Source organism: Trichosurus vulpecula, chromosome 4 (genome assembly GCF_011100635.1).
Source record: "Trichosurus vulpecula isolate mTriVul1 chromosome 4, mTriVul1.pri, whole genome shotgun sequence".
Classification (NCBI taxonomy): Eukaryota; Metazoa; Chordata; class Mammalia; order Diprotodontia; family Phalangeridae; genus Trichosurus; species Trichosurus vulpecula.
The window spans coordinates 139935550-139954651 of record NC_050576.1 but is presented as its reverse complement, the minus strand read 5'-3'; positions in this window follow the sequence as shown (position 1 = coordinate 139954651).

Here is a 19102-nt window from a genome sequence, read left to right as displayed (position 1 = left end):
AGGTTTATAAGAACACTGGTAAGGTGGGTGAGATTTTAAGAATCTGCCTTGTATAGATGAGGCTGACTCTTTTTATAGAAAAAAAAGATTTTGTGGGAAGATATGGATGGGAGTGGCCAGTAAGCTGAGGTAACTTGAGAAGGGGTCTAGAAGATCTGGATGGGAGTGACCAAGTAGTCTGGGGTGATCGGGAGGTAACAGAGAAGGACCCAGAAGGTCCAGGTGCCCCAGGTGAATACCAGGGACCTGGCCCACGTGGGAAAGGCCAGGGGCTTTTCCTTTTAGGGGTTCAGATCCCAAAGATATGGTCTTTTCCTTTTAGGGGTTCAGATCCCAGCCTCATCATTATCATAAAATATAGATCTTGAGGGGATTTTATCGGTCATCTAATCCAACGCCCTCATTTTGCAGATGAGGAAACAGGTTCAGAAAGGTTAAGTAATTTTCCTAATGGTAATAAATAGTACAGTCAGAATGAAAATCCAAGTATTCTCACTTTAAATATATTGCTCCTTTCACTACACTATGGTGCTAATGGTTAAGTTGAAATAATTAATTATATGTAGTTTGGAGTTATGGCTGGGATGGTAATTAATAATAAGGACAACAATTAGCACTTGCATTAAGGCTACCATGTGCTAGGCACTGTACTCAGTGTTATACAAATATTATTACTTTTGATCCTCATGACAAATTTTCAAGATAGGTGCTATCATTATCTCTATTTTACAGTTGAGGAAACTGAGGCAGAGATTAAGTGACCTGTCCAAGGTCATACAGCTACCAAATGTCTATTTCTTAGATTTTCATGACTTCAGGCCCATCATTCTATCTCCTAAGGATAAAGGAGCAATTTATTGCAAATGAATTATAAAATATTACAAAGGAGGGATAATTGCTACTATTCTTTCATAGTAATTAATGGCAAACACCAATAATAACAATAGCCAGTATTTATGTTGCTTTAAGATTGACAAAACACTTCACACATATGAACTATTTGATCTTCATAAGCTTGGAAGGTAAAGGCTATTATTATCTCCACTTTACAGATGAAGCTGAGACACAGAGAGGTTAAGTAACGTGCCAAGGGTCACACAGCTAGTGTCTAAAATAAGACTGTAACTTGGGTCTTTCTGACTCTAAGTCCTATGCTCCATCCATTGTAGCAACTAGTTCCCTTCATGAAAAACTGATTTAATACTCACAAGCCTCCAATGAAAGCATATTTGGAAGGGGAGGTTCAACAGGAATCAGATTAGAATAGGCAGATTACACTAGATACATTAAGGGGAAAAAAAAGTAATCCTAGGTTTATGTCCCTAGCCAAAAGGAGCAGAGTTCAGATTATGAAAGTCAGGATTAAAAATCAAAATAGGAGCTAAAAAGAGTATAGAGATTAATGGCATTAGAGGTCACAAAGATTCTTTGCTAGTTTTATGGCATGAATACAGGGTCACAGGAAGCTATAAGGGCCTATGATGCTGAGATCATTTTGAAGTTACATACCCTAAAGTGCATTTCCTCCATTTCAATTTAAAAAGCAACAGAACTATGGGGGGAGGGGAGATTCCAAATTGCATTACCTTTGTCTGTATACATTTTATTTTTCCCTGTTAGATTATAAACTTTTATTTACATATGTACTCATCTTGCTGAAATGTGTCATGCACATTAGTAGTCAAAAATATTTGAAGAATTGAATAGAACTGACTAGATAATCCCTTAAATCCCTTCCAGCTCTAAAAATCCATGATGTTAACGAAGGCTCTTTTCTCTGTTATGCCAGGCTTCTGGAAGAGATGCTGATGAGCAGTGAAACCTGTAAATATAAGGAAGGGGAGCAAGGGTCCTCAGTAATTCTCACACTAGATCACTCAGTGGCCCTTGAATAATGGAGAGCTGATTACAGTCTTTACCTGCAAGCCCCAGCTATTTCTAAACCAACATTGTCTGTATTTTAAAGAGATTTCTTGGACTGCAGTTCTAATAATGACGTCTGTGTGACAAATGACATGATTCATTATTTTTATGGAGCACAATGTCCACCCCATTAGACTGCATACACTCTGTTGCTGAAAAACACAAGTTTCTTTTAAGAGTCACTTATGAGTCACATAAATGTTCAAATTAAACCTAACAATAACAGCACACAGGGGGGAAAATGGCAAATGGTTCTTAGAAAATGTAAAGGAATCTGTATGTTGGCTTCTTCCCCTGACTCGCGATATAATTTCATTCTTCCTAAGTGATGAAATGGGGATGGGGGATGGGGGAAGGAGCAGTTAGGTTTTCATTCCTGATGACAAGAAGATCATTCCTTGACAGTTGGCCTTATATCGCCAACACTGCTTCCAATTTTCTCTGACTCTGGTCCTGTTTTTGCCCCCATCAGTGTCTGACCCTTGTCTCACGGTGTACAGAACATCAGGGCAAGGTAGATGGGAATTTGAAATAATTTTAGCCATTTTCTTTGACCTTTTCCCCATGATTTCACAAGGACTAACAAGTTGCCATAGGGATTCATTTAAAGTTGTAACTTTTTTTTAAACCACCAGTCAACCAACATGGCACCTATGCCATGCAAAATCACTGTTTTCTGGCTGGAGTCCTATCAATGAAATGAATAAACAGGAGGAAGCAATTAGATAATTCATAAAATGAAAAAAAATGACCCCATGATAGCCTCCTGGTTGATTTCCTTGCCTCAAGTCTCTCTCCTACTCCAATCCTTCCTCCACTCAGCTGCCAAAGTGATTTTCCTAAAGTGTAGGTTTGATCATATCGCTTCATTACTCAATAAACTCCAGTGACTCACTTTTACCTCTTGGATTATAATTTCCTCTGTTAGGCATCTAAAAGTCACTACAACCTGGCCCCATTCTACCCTTCCATCCATCTCTCCCTTGATACTCTTTCACACATTCAGTGATTCAGCTGAACTGACTTTACTGCTCATCAAATGACACTCCACTTCACATCTGCTTCTGTACCTAGAATACTGTTTCCTCACTTCAGTCTCTTGACTTCTCTGGTTTGTTTAAAGACTCAGCTCAAATCCCACCTTCTGCAGGTGTCTATTTCAGGTTGTTAGCTGCCCCTCTCCTGGCACCAGACTCCTGTCTTCCTCTCTGAGACTATCTTCTATCTGCTACAAATTGTATGTATTTGTTATTTACATATATTAACTTCCCACTAGAATGTAATCTTGATGGAAGGGACTGTTTTCATTTTTGCTTCCCCCAACCCCTTCTTTATTTCCCAAGCACTTAGCACAGTATCTGGCATATAGTAAGGATAGAGATAGAGACGAGGGACTAGATAGACCTGTGATTTTATTGGTATAGGGATCTCCCAGATGAAGAAACTCCTTCTACCAATGCAAGTCAGCAACTTCTCTGAAACTAAAAATCTGAGAGAATTGCCTGGAGCACTGAAAGGTTACATGCCCTCCACAGGGTCACTTTTCCAAAATGTGTCAGAATATACCAAGATATTACTGGCTTCAAGGCCAACTTCCTATGCATTACACACACACACACACACACACACATGCATGCGTATACACACACATATATACATATATATGTATATATATAAGATATATATACAGTGTATCCATAAAGTCCATGTGCAATTTAAAATAGTTGTAACTTTGTAATTATATGTGATAGAATATGTAACAAGGATTAGAAAGCTTGATGTATCTAGTTTATTTTTTTCTTTAGAAATTTTATGTTTATTTTATTTTTATTTTTAGAAATTCAACTTAAAAATTACATATTTTTCAGGATTACTGCTGACCCATGGCTTCACTAGAAGAGAGAGTAAACTATGTTCTTTGGTTGGCTAAACTAAAATCTACCACTGCTGTCCAAAGTCTACCATTTTCTTGGCCTCCATGTTCGCCAGATTTGACTCCATTAGATTTCTTTTTATGGGGACATGTGAAAACTAATGTTTATATAACCAAACCTCAATCTAAAGAGACTTGTAATCTAGGGTAACTGATGTGATTGCTGGCATTACTGAAAATTAGCTTGAAAATGTTTTCCATGAGCTACAGAATCATATTGCCCTTCGTATCAGTAATAATGGTGGACATGTTGAAAATTAACAAGAAAAATTTAAAAATTATGTGTTTCTTCTTTTGCTTTTTGCAGATTCTTTCTATCACTTATAGTTACAAAGTTACAACTATTTTAAATTGTACACAGATTTTATGGACACTGTAGGTAGATAGATATAGATGCATAGATAGATACAGATATAGATATATAGATATATGGAATATATGTATAGGAATATATAGGTGTATATATACACACACATATATATAGGAATGTATATTTGCACTATATATATATGAAGTTGGCCTTGTGTGTATATATATGTATACATATATATATACACACACACATATACATATATATGCTACACCAACTCTTTATAAACGATTGTTGAATGATTAACTAAAGTTAAGAAGAAACAAAACAAACACATATTCAAGCTACACTCAACATCTAGTCTCTGATCTACTGAATTTCCATCTGGATAGAATGGCAAAAATGAAAGTGAAACCATGAAAAACTTTATTCAAGAAACAAAAAGTGAATATGCTAACAAGAGTTTAGTAGACCCCCTTTCAAAATAATCACACTTAGAAACAACCATTTGGAAGAGTTCCAGTGTAAAACCAACACCAATTTACTATCAAAAAGGATTTTGCATCATTTGCTAGCTGTGACATCAAAAAAATGTAAATTAAACATTCACTAGCCAACCTGATAGAGATCAGAAGGCATTTTGTTAATGGTCTGCTTCATTACATCAGTTTGGGTTTCATTACCCATCCTGTTAGGAATAGATCATGCTGAAAAATATAGCAGCATAAAATATGGCATCATTTGTCATAACTGAAAAAAATATGATGGATTAGGCATAAATCAAAGGAAGGAGAGGAGAACCAGTCCGTTTTCAAGGCAAATCTTTTCTCTGGTCCAAAACCAGAATCCTCTCTCCTCATCATTAAAAATAAAAACTCATGCGCAAAATGAAAATCCCTTTCAAATGGTGCAGGAATTATCAAAATTACTCCCACATAGACAATCATCATAAGACTCATGGCCTCTAAGGTTACATATGATAGAGAGCCAAATTACAATCCAAAAAAGCCAAAGAAAAACAAAACCAAACAAAAACACCGAGTTTTAAAGGTAAAATGAATCCTCTGTGTGAGTAAGACCTGAGTCTAGCAGAGGGGCAAGCAGGTACCAATAAAGGGATGCATGCAGGAAGTGATGAGTGAGGGAGTTAATATGTTGATGATTCTGTGAATTTGTAAATAGTGGATGCTAAAGGAGACCTTTTAGTGTAGTGAGAAAAGGACAGGGCTTGGAATCAGTGGATCTGGGTTCAAATTACAATTTTCACTACCATCACAAGATCTTTGGGAGAAGCACATGAAATGATTCATATAAAGTATTTTATAACCAAAACGTAATTTAAAAAATCTTTAGAAAACTGATGCTGAGTAACAACCGATTACGCTTTGTCAAGGCTCAACCAGGGCTTGCCAACTGCAAAGTGGACTAACAACTAAATACTTTTAGGAGCCTTGGGTAACTAGGAGTCCAAGGATATGACCCAACGATCCATGACCCAACAACCAGAAGTGGGAAGTGATGTGTCAGGTTTTTTTTTTAAAATCTGGACAGAGGTCTTTGCTTAGAAATTATGCTTTTTTGTTTTACCTTTTCCTGCAAGATAGTCAGCTATTTTTATATAAGTAATAGGGGTTTGTAAACCTATTGGCATCCTGGAATTTATAATTCAGAGGAATATCATAGTCTCTGAGCCAGAAAACACTCCTAAGTCATGATGAAAAGTTCTTAAAGGAGACACAGTCAGAAGGAATGGGGGACTCTGAGAGGTGAGCTATAGCAACAGTGAGATAGAAGACCTACTCCCACCCCCACCACCAGGACTTACGTAGCAGAGGCAGAAAACTGGCGCCAAAAGGAGAAACCGAGAGATCTGAAGGAGAAACTGAGAAGAAAGCTCGGCTGCAGCAGAGAGATGCATGGAGGAATCTCAGAGCAGAATACTCAGGCTGAAGCTACAGGTTGTACAAGGACTAGAGGGAAATTACAAAACTTGGTCTGCTTTTTCTCCTGACTTTCCTTCCACATGACTGTCTGTTAACAGGAACTATAATATACTCTGCTCATGTTTTTTACCTAACAATTTTTTTTGCTCAAATATAAAGAGGTCAGGGGTTAGCAAGAGATAAACATATATTTAAATTAGGTCAGAAATGATACCTCTGTCTAAATGTTAGGTATGTTCCTATCTGGGGGCTGTGAACTATAGTTGTTAGATTACTAACTTTTCAACACCAAACAACAGAGGAGTGGACACAGCAGACAGAAGAGGTTTTTGATTGTCCCTAGCAAACAAACTTATTATTGGAACAAAGTATGCTGTTAGCTGTCCAGACAATAAGAATACATATAATATATACATATTAAAATATATATATACAAATACACACAAACATAAACACCCCCATACACACATATGTATGTATATGTGTATGTATGTGTATGTTTCATAACACCTGTTTATGTGGAAAACTGAGTAAATTATTCATCTTAGGTGCTTACCAATACTTTATAAGATATTAGATTTAGAGCTGTTTGGGAACTTAGAAAACAACTGTTTTTGCACATGAAAAAACTGAGGCAAAGAGAGGTTAAGTGACTTGCCCAGGGTTACACAGCTAGTGTTTGAGGCAGGATTTTAATTCAGGCCTTCCTGACTCCAAACCAAGGGTTTTACCCACTGAACCATGTGGCAACCTATCCTTCCCCTCTTCCTCCCTTCCCCCAACTCATCCAAGTTTAATAGAAATAGAAAGTGCATTTAGGTATAGTTTCTAAAATCTATTGGTGCTACCTTGCCCTATTAGCAGCATAAAAAGAACAGCTAGGAATTCACACAGCACAAGCCTCTTCAAGGGCAAAGGAAATTTAGGGATTTGGAGAAATGTACACATACATTTATTTTGTGCCTGTTTCACTGATTTCCCTCAGTCATGGGTGAATCAAGACAACAATCATTTACTAAGGGCCTGTTACCATCGGGAGCATGAATTGCAATTGATTTTCACTTTCAGACTATTTGGGGTTTTCTTATGGTCCCAAATTGAATGATTTTATTAAATCACAAAATAAAATATTAGAAGTGATGAGAATAAATATTTCTTCCTCACCCTTCTAGTATTTTGGCCTCAAGCATAAAAAGCCATAGAATGACAGAATCCTAAAGGTAGGAGGATTTCCCCAAAAGTCACAAAGTTCAGCCTGATGGCAGAATTTTTCATAAAATCATCCAAGAGAGATGGTTACTTAGTTCATCTTGGGATGAAATAAATTAAAGAAAATGAATGATTCTATCAAAAACCTAATTTGAAGTAAATCTAATTCAAGAGAATGATTGTTAACATCTTAACTAGCCTGCTGACTTGACCAAGGACAACTCTCTAGGGATATATGTATGTTTATGTTTAAAAAACACCACTGGACCAGCCCAAGAATTACTCCCAAAATCTATTTTCCTAATTTATGCAAAAGTGAACTTAATTCTATTAAACCATTATGTTTCGATCCCAGTGTGTATAAGGCCTTGTGTTATGTGTGACAGAAAAAAAAGTAATAGAAATTGCTCTTGGTCATAAGAAGCTTACAGTCATTTTTTGGTGAGATGACTCATATTTATAAGGCAGAGATAGCATATAATTGTGACCTACATCAAACACAAAGAAGTGCCAAAATGTATGACAAATGCAAAAAATGCTATGAGCAGTTACAAAACAAAAGAAATGTATTGGAACAAGCTTTATAAAGGAGCTTGACCTTGATGAACTGATAGTGTTTATAAGATAGAGAAGAGGGTAGGAAAGCATTCTAATAAAGAGACCAAAATGAACAAAGGCAAGGTATCAGGACTCAGCATGACACTTGCAGGAGATAAGGAGACCAACCCCAACTGAATAAAAGGATATATATATATATATACTGATGGGAAATATCCACCCTAGGAGTACAACCAGCCTAAGTAGTGTCTACTAAACTATTTGTTACCTAGAAGAGTATCACACACATTGTCATAATTGCATTAGATTTAGAGCTATAAAGGACCTTAGACATCAAGCAAGGCAAAATGGCAGCCAAAATGAATTCAAACCTTTCATTTTTCAGAAGAAGAGACTGAAGGCCAGAAGCAGGAAATGCCTTCCCTAAAGTCACACAAGTAATAAGAGTAAGGATTCTACCCAGGGTCCTCTGATTTCAAAGCCAATGCTTCCACTGTATTTCTCTGGTGTTAATTAAACAATTGTACAAGTTACTTTTCAATTTCATTTCATGTGCTACCCTCTATTCCTATGGCCCCCATATCTGTGTCTTTCGTTTAAAGTTATCTATATCCCCCCCCTTATATAGGGGTTACTTTTTTAAGCCTTTGTTCTAACATGTAAAGCATTTGAGTCTATATCATTTCCCTTAAATGACTTTGTTGTCTTGCTTCTTTTATGTTGTGCTTTTTCAAATGGCAAATCTCTATAATCCAGATTTTTTTATACATAAACAAATGTACTTGACACTAAGTATTAACACCAGGCCTTCTCTATAATACCTGCTAGAACTCCCTCAATAGCACTCAACTTGGCCACAAAGAGAAGTGAAATATCAACAAAGACATAAATGCTCCAAATTTGGTTTTAAACTATATTTAGTACTTAAAATCATGTATGCCAGAATGAAGCAATGCCCCAAATCTGTGTTATGTATCGGATAATTATAATCACCAGTTACAGTACATAAGAAAAATCATGTAAAGGCTATAAATCTTTTGGAATCAGCAGTCTTATTCCATAAACCTATGCCAAATGGGGATCTCTGAAATTAAGGAATAAACCGTTCTGTGCCTATATGCCCAGAAATTTCCCTCTTCTTTAATACTAATCCATCCTATTTCATGAGAAGAGTTAATGGGGTTCATATTGTGGGGCGAGGAAAAAAGAAGGGAATGAGCATATATTAAGTGCCTACGATATAGCAGAAAAACAGGAAATGGGGGAAATTTTTACAGTTAGTTTCTCTAATGAAGGTTCCATTTCTCCACTATAAGAGGAATTGAGTCAAATTTTATGTATATATATATATATATATATATATATATATATATATATATGTGTGTGTGTGTGTGTGTGTGTGTGTGTGTGTGTGTGCATATACATGTGTATGTACAGGTACACATATATTGTATGTGTATATGTGTATATGTGTGTGTTGATAAACAGGCAGTTTTCAAAAGAACTCAAAACTATCAAGAGTCACATAAAAAGGTTCTGAATCACTACTAATTGGAGAAATGAAAATTAAAACAACTCTGAGATACCACCTCATACCTATATCAGATTGGCCAACATGATACAAAAGGAAGATGCCAAATGCTGGAGGGGATGTGAAAAAATTAGGATACTAATACATTGTTGGTAGAGTTATAAACTAGTCCAACTATTCTGGAGAGCAATGTGGAGCTATGCCCAAAGGGCTACAAAACTGCATACCCTTTGACTTAGCAATACCTGTCCCAAAGACATTTTTCTAAAAAAAGGAAAAGAAAAGAAAAGGACTTATTTGTACTATGATATTTATAGCAGATTTTTGTGTGTGTGGTGGCAAAGAATTGGAAATCAAAGGAATGCCCATTAACTGGAAATGGCTGAACAAGTTGTGGTATATGATTGTGATGGAATACTATTTGCTATAAGAAATGATGAGCAGGATGGTTTCTGAAAGACCTGGGAAGAGTTATATGAACAAATCTAAAGTGAAGTGAGCAGAACCAGGAGAACACTGTGCACATTAACAGCAGTATTGTATGAATGATCAACTGTGAAAAACTTAGCTACTCTTATCAAGTCAATGATACAAGAAAATTTCAAAGGACCCATGATGAAAAACATTATATACCTCCAGAGAGAGAACTGATGAACTCTGAATGCAAGTTGAAGCATACCTTTTTATTTTACTTTTTAAAATTTTTCTTGTTTTATATTTTGTATGTGTGCATGTGAGGTTTTCTTTTACAACATATATAATATGCAAATATGGTTTGTATGAACTTCACATGTATAATCTATGTCAAATTGCTAGCCTTCTCATGAAAGGGGAAAGGGAGGAAGGGAGAAAGAAAATTTGGAACTCAAAATTTTTAAAAATGATTGTGAAAAATTGCTTTTTACATGCAATTGGGAAATATTTAATAAATAAAAATATACTTTTAAAAAGAAAGGACCACAGCCCCACCTTTGTGCTACCATGGTAGTTGAAGCCTCTGTAATAGCTATAAGTGTTGTGGGACTAACACTTTACTCAAAGCCAGAAATCCCCTGGGGTCTTAAAGAATATACTCGATAATGAAAGTGTTCTGGAGTCCTCAGTAGTTGTGTTCTTGCCCACTTGAAACTAAGTACCAATTGTCTTGACCACAAAATTTAATCTCAGCAAAGCTAGCTTTAATTTATAAATTTTGTTTCCGGGTCATCTCTGGCTTTTTTCTGTTATATTGATTGGCTAACTATAGAAATCACCTATTTAGAGAGTACCTACTGCTAAGTTGTGGTGAATACCAATGACCCCCTTGTACCCCAACTCACAAATGCATTAGGAACTGAAAAAACAAAGTGCTAGGGGGTGGAAAACAGAATTTTAATTAATCCTAGAGAAGGTGGTATTGCAGCTGTACTTTGAAAAATGAGTAGGAGTTCACCAGGCAAAAGGAGGGAATGAGGGAGGTCATGCCAAGCCTAGGGAACAGTCAGAGCCAAAGCACAGAGGGGTGAGAACAAAATATAGTCAGGAAGAAGGAAGTTGTGAGTTTGTTCGGAGTACAGAGTGTTAGGGGAAACAGTAGGAAAGAAAAAGTTGGAAAGGTAGGGTGACATGAGATTGAGGAGGGCCTGACAAGCCAGGAAAGAGTTCGAACTTACATAGTAAGGCTTATCTAATACATTTTGATCAGAAAAGGGACAATCAGAGAAGAGAAGTGTTTCTGGATGTGGTATGAAGTAGAGAATAGAGGTAGGAGAGAGAAAAAGTGGAACGCTATCAAAAGAGGCTTATCTAATATTCCAAGTAGATGGTAATAGGGGCTTTATTACAGTGGCAGCAGTGGGAATAGGGGGAAAGAGATGGATTAAAGAGATGTGAGGACAAAATCAACCGGAACTGTTAGCTGATTGACTAAGAGGAGGATGAATTGAAAGGGTCAAGGATTATGCTGACGTTTTGCATATGGGAAATCAGGTAGGAACACTGTAGCCAGAGGGAGGAGCAGGTTAAGGGAGAAAGAGAGGAGGCAGCATGTTATAGTGAAGAGTTCTGGAATTCAGACCAGAGGGACTGTGTTTCTATCCCAGCTTTTCTACTTGATTACCTGTGGGATGTTGGGCAAATCACCTAAGCTCTCTGGGCTTCAGATTTCTAATTTGCATAATAAGAGGAGTAGAGTATGAAAGATTGACTGAGTGGCTTCTAAGGTCTCCTCCAGCTCTAAATTGATAATGCTATAGCTCTATTTTACAAATATTGAGTTTAAGAGCTGAAGATGGAATCTTGGAGCTCAGGACTAATGGTCAGCTCTAGAGATTTAGATTTGGGAATCATCAGCACAATGGTGATAGTTGATGCCATGAAAATAAATGAGATTTCCTAAAGAATGAGGAGAAGATGGCTGTCCATGGGGCCCCTTCTCTCTCATTGGTTCCCGTAGCATTGACTTTTGGGAAAACCCATTAGTTAGTTAAAAGGTCTGTCCTTGGCCTTCTTCACTTCTCTCCTTATTTTCTGGAAGTAAATAAAGAGTTAACCACTATGCAGGTCCTTAGATGCTCTGTTATGAAGGGAGCTTCTCCATGTGATTTTCACAGCATTCCCCAGGGTGTAATATTCAGTCTGTGCTAAAAACTGTCAAGATTTACTGTGAATGGAGCAGAAGTGCCCCATAATGTCTCCCTCTTCTGCTCTACCTCACTTAGCAGCAAAATGTCTGCAGTAAAGGATAAACTCATAGAAAACAGAGGAGTGGATGGGGGGTATCTGGGTATCATTGATTTACAGCTAAGTGACCTGTGCCTAGGAACAAGGACCAGAACTCTACCTTGGGGGCCAAAGCACGAAGCCATAGCATTTGCCTTTTTCTACACAGAGACTCTCATTACTGTTAGCAAGAAGACTTCACTTTCTTGCCTGATGAAGCTAACTATTGTCAACTGGCTCTCATGCCTATTATGTACTCAAAGCAACATTGGGATTTATAATCATATCCCGAGCTGTCACACAAAACTAATGATACTAATAGAGATTTCAGCTTTCCATTAAGAGCATCCTCTGGAAACAAATCATTCCCTGAGAAGAGATGGGGAGCTATAGGATGTCATACAACAATAAGGATGGCCAATGAATAATGCAAGGAAACTGTCTTTCACTGTGTGGCTTTCCTCCCAGGCTCATTCCTGTTTTACAGAGCCTATGTTGAATTTCACTCTCTTTTACTCAGAAACCAGAAAAACATCATCGTTTGCTATAGCCAGGCCTTGATCAAAAATCAAAAAATCTTAGAGTTGCAAGGGCCTCAGAGAGGATCTATAGCTAGATTCCCATTAGTGCAAATAATGCATCCCATGATGTAGTCACATGAATCCAAATTTACACTATTCAAAGTTATAAGTATATGTAAAATGTGGTAATTGGTTCCAGCCCAATGGAAAAAGCCAGTGTAAATTCCAGTAATGCAACCACTTTGTGGGATTTGTTATTCACAATAATCAGGACCTACTTGTAGTATAATTTTTACCTGGACAAGAGCCTATTCTATAGCTTTCCTGACAAATAACCATTCAGGCTCAGCTTACAGACCTCCTGAGATGTGGAACTCACTACCTCCCAGAACAATGCATTCTGTTTTTGAACTACTTTAATTGTTGGGTTTATTTTTTTCCTTTCTGTAGTTGGAAAGGCAGTCCATCAATTAGTCTGTCAATACAATGTATTTTGGATAGGAGAGATATAGGATGGCTGGGCCCAGAATTTAGCAGGAGGAAGAGAGCAAGGCTGAACTACATTTGGAAAACTGTGAAGAACTTTCAATGAATCCAAGCCACTTACTGCCATAAGAAACCATCTTTTTCACACAAGTATTTTCCCAGTGATGCCATATAGCTGAAAATACTAAAAAATTATAATCTCCAAAGAACCAAAACTGGCACAAAAGACAACAGAAAGACCCCAGGGTGGGTATAAGTAGGCTCTACTTGATGGTCCCCACACAAACCATTCCATCTCTCACCTCCAAGTGAACCATCTCACATTCCTGGAATGCATTTCATCCTTACTTTTGCCTGTTAGAATCCCTAGATTACTTCAAAGCTCTGCTCCAGTGATTTGTTCAGTCAATGAGAATTACAAAGAAGATCTCCAGTTTGGCAAGTATAACCTTTAGGTGGTATGTCTGGGAAGACACATTCAAGAATTGTGCAGGACAAGAGGGTATGGCCAAGCTGTGATTTGCACAGATGGAGATGGTCCTCATAGAGACAGGATCATAATCATTTTAAAATAATATGCTAATTTAATATCTCTTAATCTGCTACTCACTGGTTGTAGCTGTGTTCTCTGGGACCAAGTAAAACAAGGTTCTTCAAATCTTTGAAGGTAGCTTCCCCAATGCATCTTCCCTTCTTCAGGCTAGATGTTCCTAGTTTCTTTAAGCTGGTTTCAGTAGAAACAGCACTGGATTAGAATCAGAAGAACTGATTTTCAATCCTGAGACTTTGGGTGAGTCTGTACTTCTCTGAGACCCAGTTTCTTTACCTATAAAAGGAGGGGCTTGGATCTGAAAATCTCTAAAGTTCTTTATATCTCCAGATCTAAATATGACCTTCAATGAATACTTGTGTGGCAGGATTTCTATTCTAACCATTGTCCTAGTTGCCCTCCTCAAAACATGTTCTCACCTATCTAAGCCCTTCCTAAAATATGGGATTCAAAGCTGACTGAAAACCATAGTCCCCATGAGGCCTGACCAGGGTAAAGTACAATGGGACTTTCAACTTCTTACTTTGGATATTATGTTTTTATTAATGCTCACTCAAGATTAAATTCTATTTTTTCACTGCCAAATCATAATCATTGGCTTATTTTGAACTTGCAACTCACTAGAACCCCAAGTCTTTCTTATATGAACTGTTGTTGCCAAGCTACACCCACCCCACTGCATCTCCAGGGAGTTTAATTTTTGAACCCAAGGGATATATAAGAAAATTTCATCTTATTGGATTTGGTGATCTATTCTAGCCTATTAAAGTCATTTTATATTCCCAATCATATAATCTAAAGTATATTTGTGCAACTAGCTTTCTTTTTCTCTAACAGCTTTGGGTTACTCAAATATTGAGCCACTTATGCCTTCTTTACAATCTGGAGTTCTAAGACATGTTGTGTCATGAAATCCTTTGACATCCTGATGAAACCTATGAACCCCTTCTCAGAATAATATATTTAAAAGCATAAAATAATATACAGAAGATTAAAATGCAGGTCAATTATATTAAAATATAGCCATCAAATTTTTTTAAATCCATGGACCCCAGGTAAAGAATCCCTGATTTAGTCACTGAGAAAAGTATTGAACAGTGTAAGGCTCAGGACAGAATCCTTTGGCATTCCACTGGAGACATTCCTCTAAATTTACATGTAATTATTACACCCTCTTTTTTTGTTCCACATCTTATTAAAAACATAAACTCCTAGTTGGCAGAGAAAAGGCAGGGACTTGCCTGAGCTCTCCCCCAAAACCCTTCAGAAGATCTTTAAATAATGTCCTAAGACAAATTCTGGGGCCACTGAACCCACAAAAGGACAGGGTGAAATAATTTTCCAGCCAAACAAAACTTAGAAAGTCAGCAGGAAAAGGTCTGTTGCCCAACACAGGCTGCGCCAGCACAGATCAGGTCCAAGCAAATCAGGAGCAAGCCTTGGGAGTAAATGAATCAGCAGCAGCTTCTTAGCCCACAGGCAGAAAGGGGGTCGAACAAATGATCAGAGAAGATTATAGGGGTCTCTTTGCTGGTGCTAGGGGCAGGACACTATTGCTTTGCACATACTCAGATCAGGGTTGCAGTCCTAGGTATCTCCTTTACCAAGCTGTTGACTCTTTTCATGATTTATTTTCCTTCCCAATTTTTCCTCTACCTCTCTTACTTGATTTTCAAATCCTTTTTAAGCCCTTTATGGCCTGAGACCAATTCCTATTTTTCTTTGAGGCCTTGGATGTAGGACTTTTGACTTTGTTGTCTTCTTCTGAGTGTGTTTTATCTTCCTTGACACCATACTAACTTCTACAGTCAGAATTTTTTCTGCTGTTTATTTTTCCAACCTTTTTTTTGACTTTTAACTCTGCTAAAATTGAGCTCTGCTTCCAGAGTAGAGGGGGTACTGTTCCCCAGAGAAAGAACTGATGGTGTCTGAATACACATCAAGGCATACTTTTTTTACTTTCTTTACTTTTCTTGGTTTTTTGATGGGAGTCTATGTTTTCTTTTGCATTACTACTCATGTATAACTGTAACAGCAAGCACCATGGTACACCCAGGATGGCCTGTTAGCACAGGTTCTTTGATCTGCTTTTCTTAAAGGAAAGGCAACTTTAAAGGGAGTCAACAATCTCACTTTAATTACATTCACTAGTTCAGAGGAAAGGTCAGCACCCTGAATGTGGGGAAAATATAAGCAGAGAAAATACAAGCAGAAAAATTAGCACAAAGATCAACCGTCAGGGCTCCAACTGCCTGATAAAGATAATACAACCACCTTCATACACCACCAGATCAGGGGAGCAGAGATACATCTGAGTAGTCAGAGGGCTCTGAACAAACTTAGCTACTCAGAGTTCTGTCTTGGGAATCAAGAGGTCCTTCTCATAAGTGAACCCCTAAAGCAAAATACTGACCTCAAACTATATATGCACTTCTTAGAGCCAGAAGGCATTACAACCCTCATGACTCAGTGCTAATTAGCTTAGTACCAAAAGGTGTAAAAGTCTTCCTACAAGCAAGCTCCCCAGTAAGCAAGCCTCTCCCTAAGCAAGCTCCTCCTCCAATGGACTCTATGTGACTTAGGATGTATCACACCTGTGATTGAACACATGTGGTCACATAGGCCTCTTAATGGATGGGGAAGATCCTCCCATTCCATTAACATTACAGTAATCTATATCAAATTGCTTGCCTTCTCAATGAGGAGGATGGGGAGGGAGGGAAGGAAGGAGAAAAAAGAAAAGTAAAGAAGGAGAGGGGCGAAGGAACAAGCATTTATGCAGCACCCACTATATACCAGGCACTATGCTAAGCACTTTATAAATATTGTCTCATTTGATCCTCACAACAATCCTGTTATCTATCATTCCCATTTTACAGGTAAGGAAACTGAGGCAGTCAGAGGTTAAGTGACTTGCCCTCAGCAACACAACTGTTGGGTATCTGAGACTAAATTTGAGCTTGGGTCTTCCTGACTTCAGGCCCAGTGCTCTATACACTGGGCCACCACCAGCTGCCTCTCAATAGCTGCTTTAGTGCATAGATTTTGCGACATTTAGTTTGATTGCTCTTTAGCCTAATTTGCTCATTTTCTGACTTAGCAAATTTCCAGATTTGATGAGCTCTCCAGATAAGAAGGATGTTACTTTGATACTTTGTGCTTTAAGGTCCATTAATGTATTAAAATTATTGTTCATTTACCATTTGTGACTTTTAAAGTTTCAATAAAATAACATGTAATAAAAAAACCCATAAACTCCTAAATTTTGTATGGAGATTATCTAGCCTAATAGTTATCTATATCAGGAATTCTTTCTACAAAACCCCTGAGCAGTGGTAATATAGACCTCAGTGGAAAATCCCAATAATTTGAACAGATTATTCTGTAGACAAACTAAAATAATCAGTTCCATTTAAATTGTGGTTTAAAAAAAAAACAGCATACTTTTGGAACAGTTCTGTGATCATGTATAGGTCTTAAGTTCTGCTTCCTTGAGCCAAGATAGTGGAATAAAATGGAAGGTGATCAGTCTTGTTCTACACACACATACACACACACACACACACACACACACACACAGAAACACACTAGAGGAACAACAAATTAAAAGTAGCCAAAAACATAAAAACCTATCGAAGCGTAAAAATTGAGCAAAACAACAAAAAAAGCTGATATAATTAAAATAAATTACAAACAACTGCTAAATCAACTAAAATGCCAGAAGTAACGGGGTTGAAAAATAAATCATGCAAAATATTCCAAGAGACATTGTCAGAGGGAACAAATAGCATTCAAAGAAATTAAGCAATATTACAAGCAATACTAAAAAAATTAGGCAAAACTTAGCAATGCTGTGAAATAAAAATACCAACATAAAGAATAATTTGAATAATGTAGAAAATCAGGCAAGAGAATTAATCAGGAATAAATATATATATATGAAAAGAGAACTAGAGAAATTAATGAAGAAAGTTATCAAGATGGACAACACAAATGGAATAGTCAAAAAGTCCATAAAAGCAAAAAAAAACAGCGAAAATGACAGTGGAAATGTACATATACATAATGCATGGCAGTTAGAATTACAGGCTCAAAAATATTTGAGATTTGAGTGACATAACTAGAGGAAAAGATTACAATGAAATGACCTTCCAGCATACTTGGAAAAGCAAGAGTCTGGAAATTATATTTGAGGAAATTAATACATATTTATGCCATACATACTTAAATTGCAGCTTCAGTTTCCTTATTTTAGCTCTAAAATTCTATGATTCTCCTTTTCAATAGCCAGAGCCAAAACTACAAGGTCATTTAGGCTGTGTCTATACAAGGAAACCTGTATACAAAATAACCTGTTGAAAAGAGAAAAATTCAACTAAAAATCTATATATCAACTAATTTGAATGTTTTATTTTTCACTGAAATTTAGCAGTTACCATTTATTATATTCCATACACCATATTGTGATCCTATTCAATTACCTTGCTGTTTAGTATTAACTCATTTTACCTCCTATAAACAGTGAATTTTTGTGTTAGAATTCTTATCAATGAGAACTCTAGACTAAGTAACACTATTCCACATCCATTATGACTACAATTTCTCCCTTTTGAAATGAGAAAACAAACTGATGGACAAAATCTGTTGCCTAAGGTGGAGATATATAATGAAGAAACACATGATAGGGATACATTCTCAACTTCTCAATACCTCTTTCTTAATTATGGACAACAAGGAACTAGGTCAAAGATAAAATATTTGCAGATAAGATAAAGGGAACCTCTTTCCAAAAGTCCATTCATGGCTATTCATATAATATGAATAATAAAGAACAAATCTTGTGGGAACTTAAACTTTAGAATAAATATTGTTGTTGAAAGGAATATAGTTTTCCTGTAAATATAGGAAATTGTAGTGACCAAAATAACTATTTAAACCAAATGCTGTATTCTATGCATATGCTCTGCATACACATACTTAGGACAGAGAGCATAGTGCAAATAGCAAGAACAAATCTGAGTCCTGAAAAAGGAAAGCATATTTATAATGATAACTCTAAGGCAGTGAAACATCCTGAAATGTCTTATGAATGAAAAAGAAAATTATCTTCAATATAGACTTAAGATATGCTACACAAAAGGTAAATGGGAGGGATAACTGTTAAATTTTCAGTATTTTCCTCTGGTAGCCTCACCCCCTAGCAAAGTGGGTACCTTCCCAAAGTGTCCAAACTCAATGGGGGACATAGATAGGTAAGAGTCACACAGATTGAGCAAGGAAGCTGTACACTTTCTGCATCATTGAAAGAAACATTTTTATCAATTAGAATAATTTAAGTATATTTTGGACAATTAAGTGTATTTTGTTGTAGCATAATTCTTTTAAAACTAATAACTGACATTTTGCATGTGTATACATATACACATATGTAATAAATA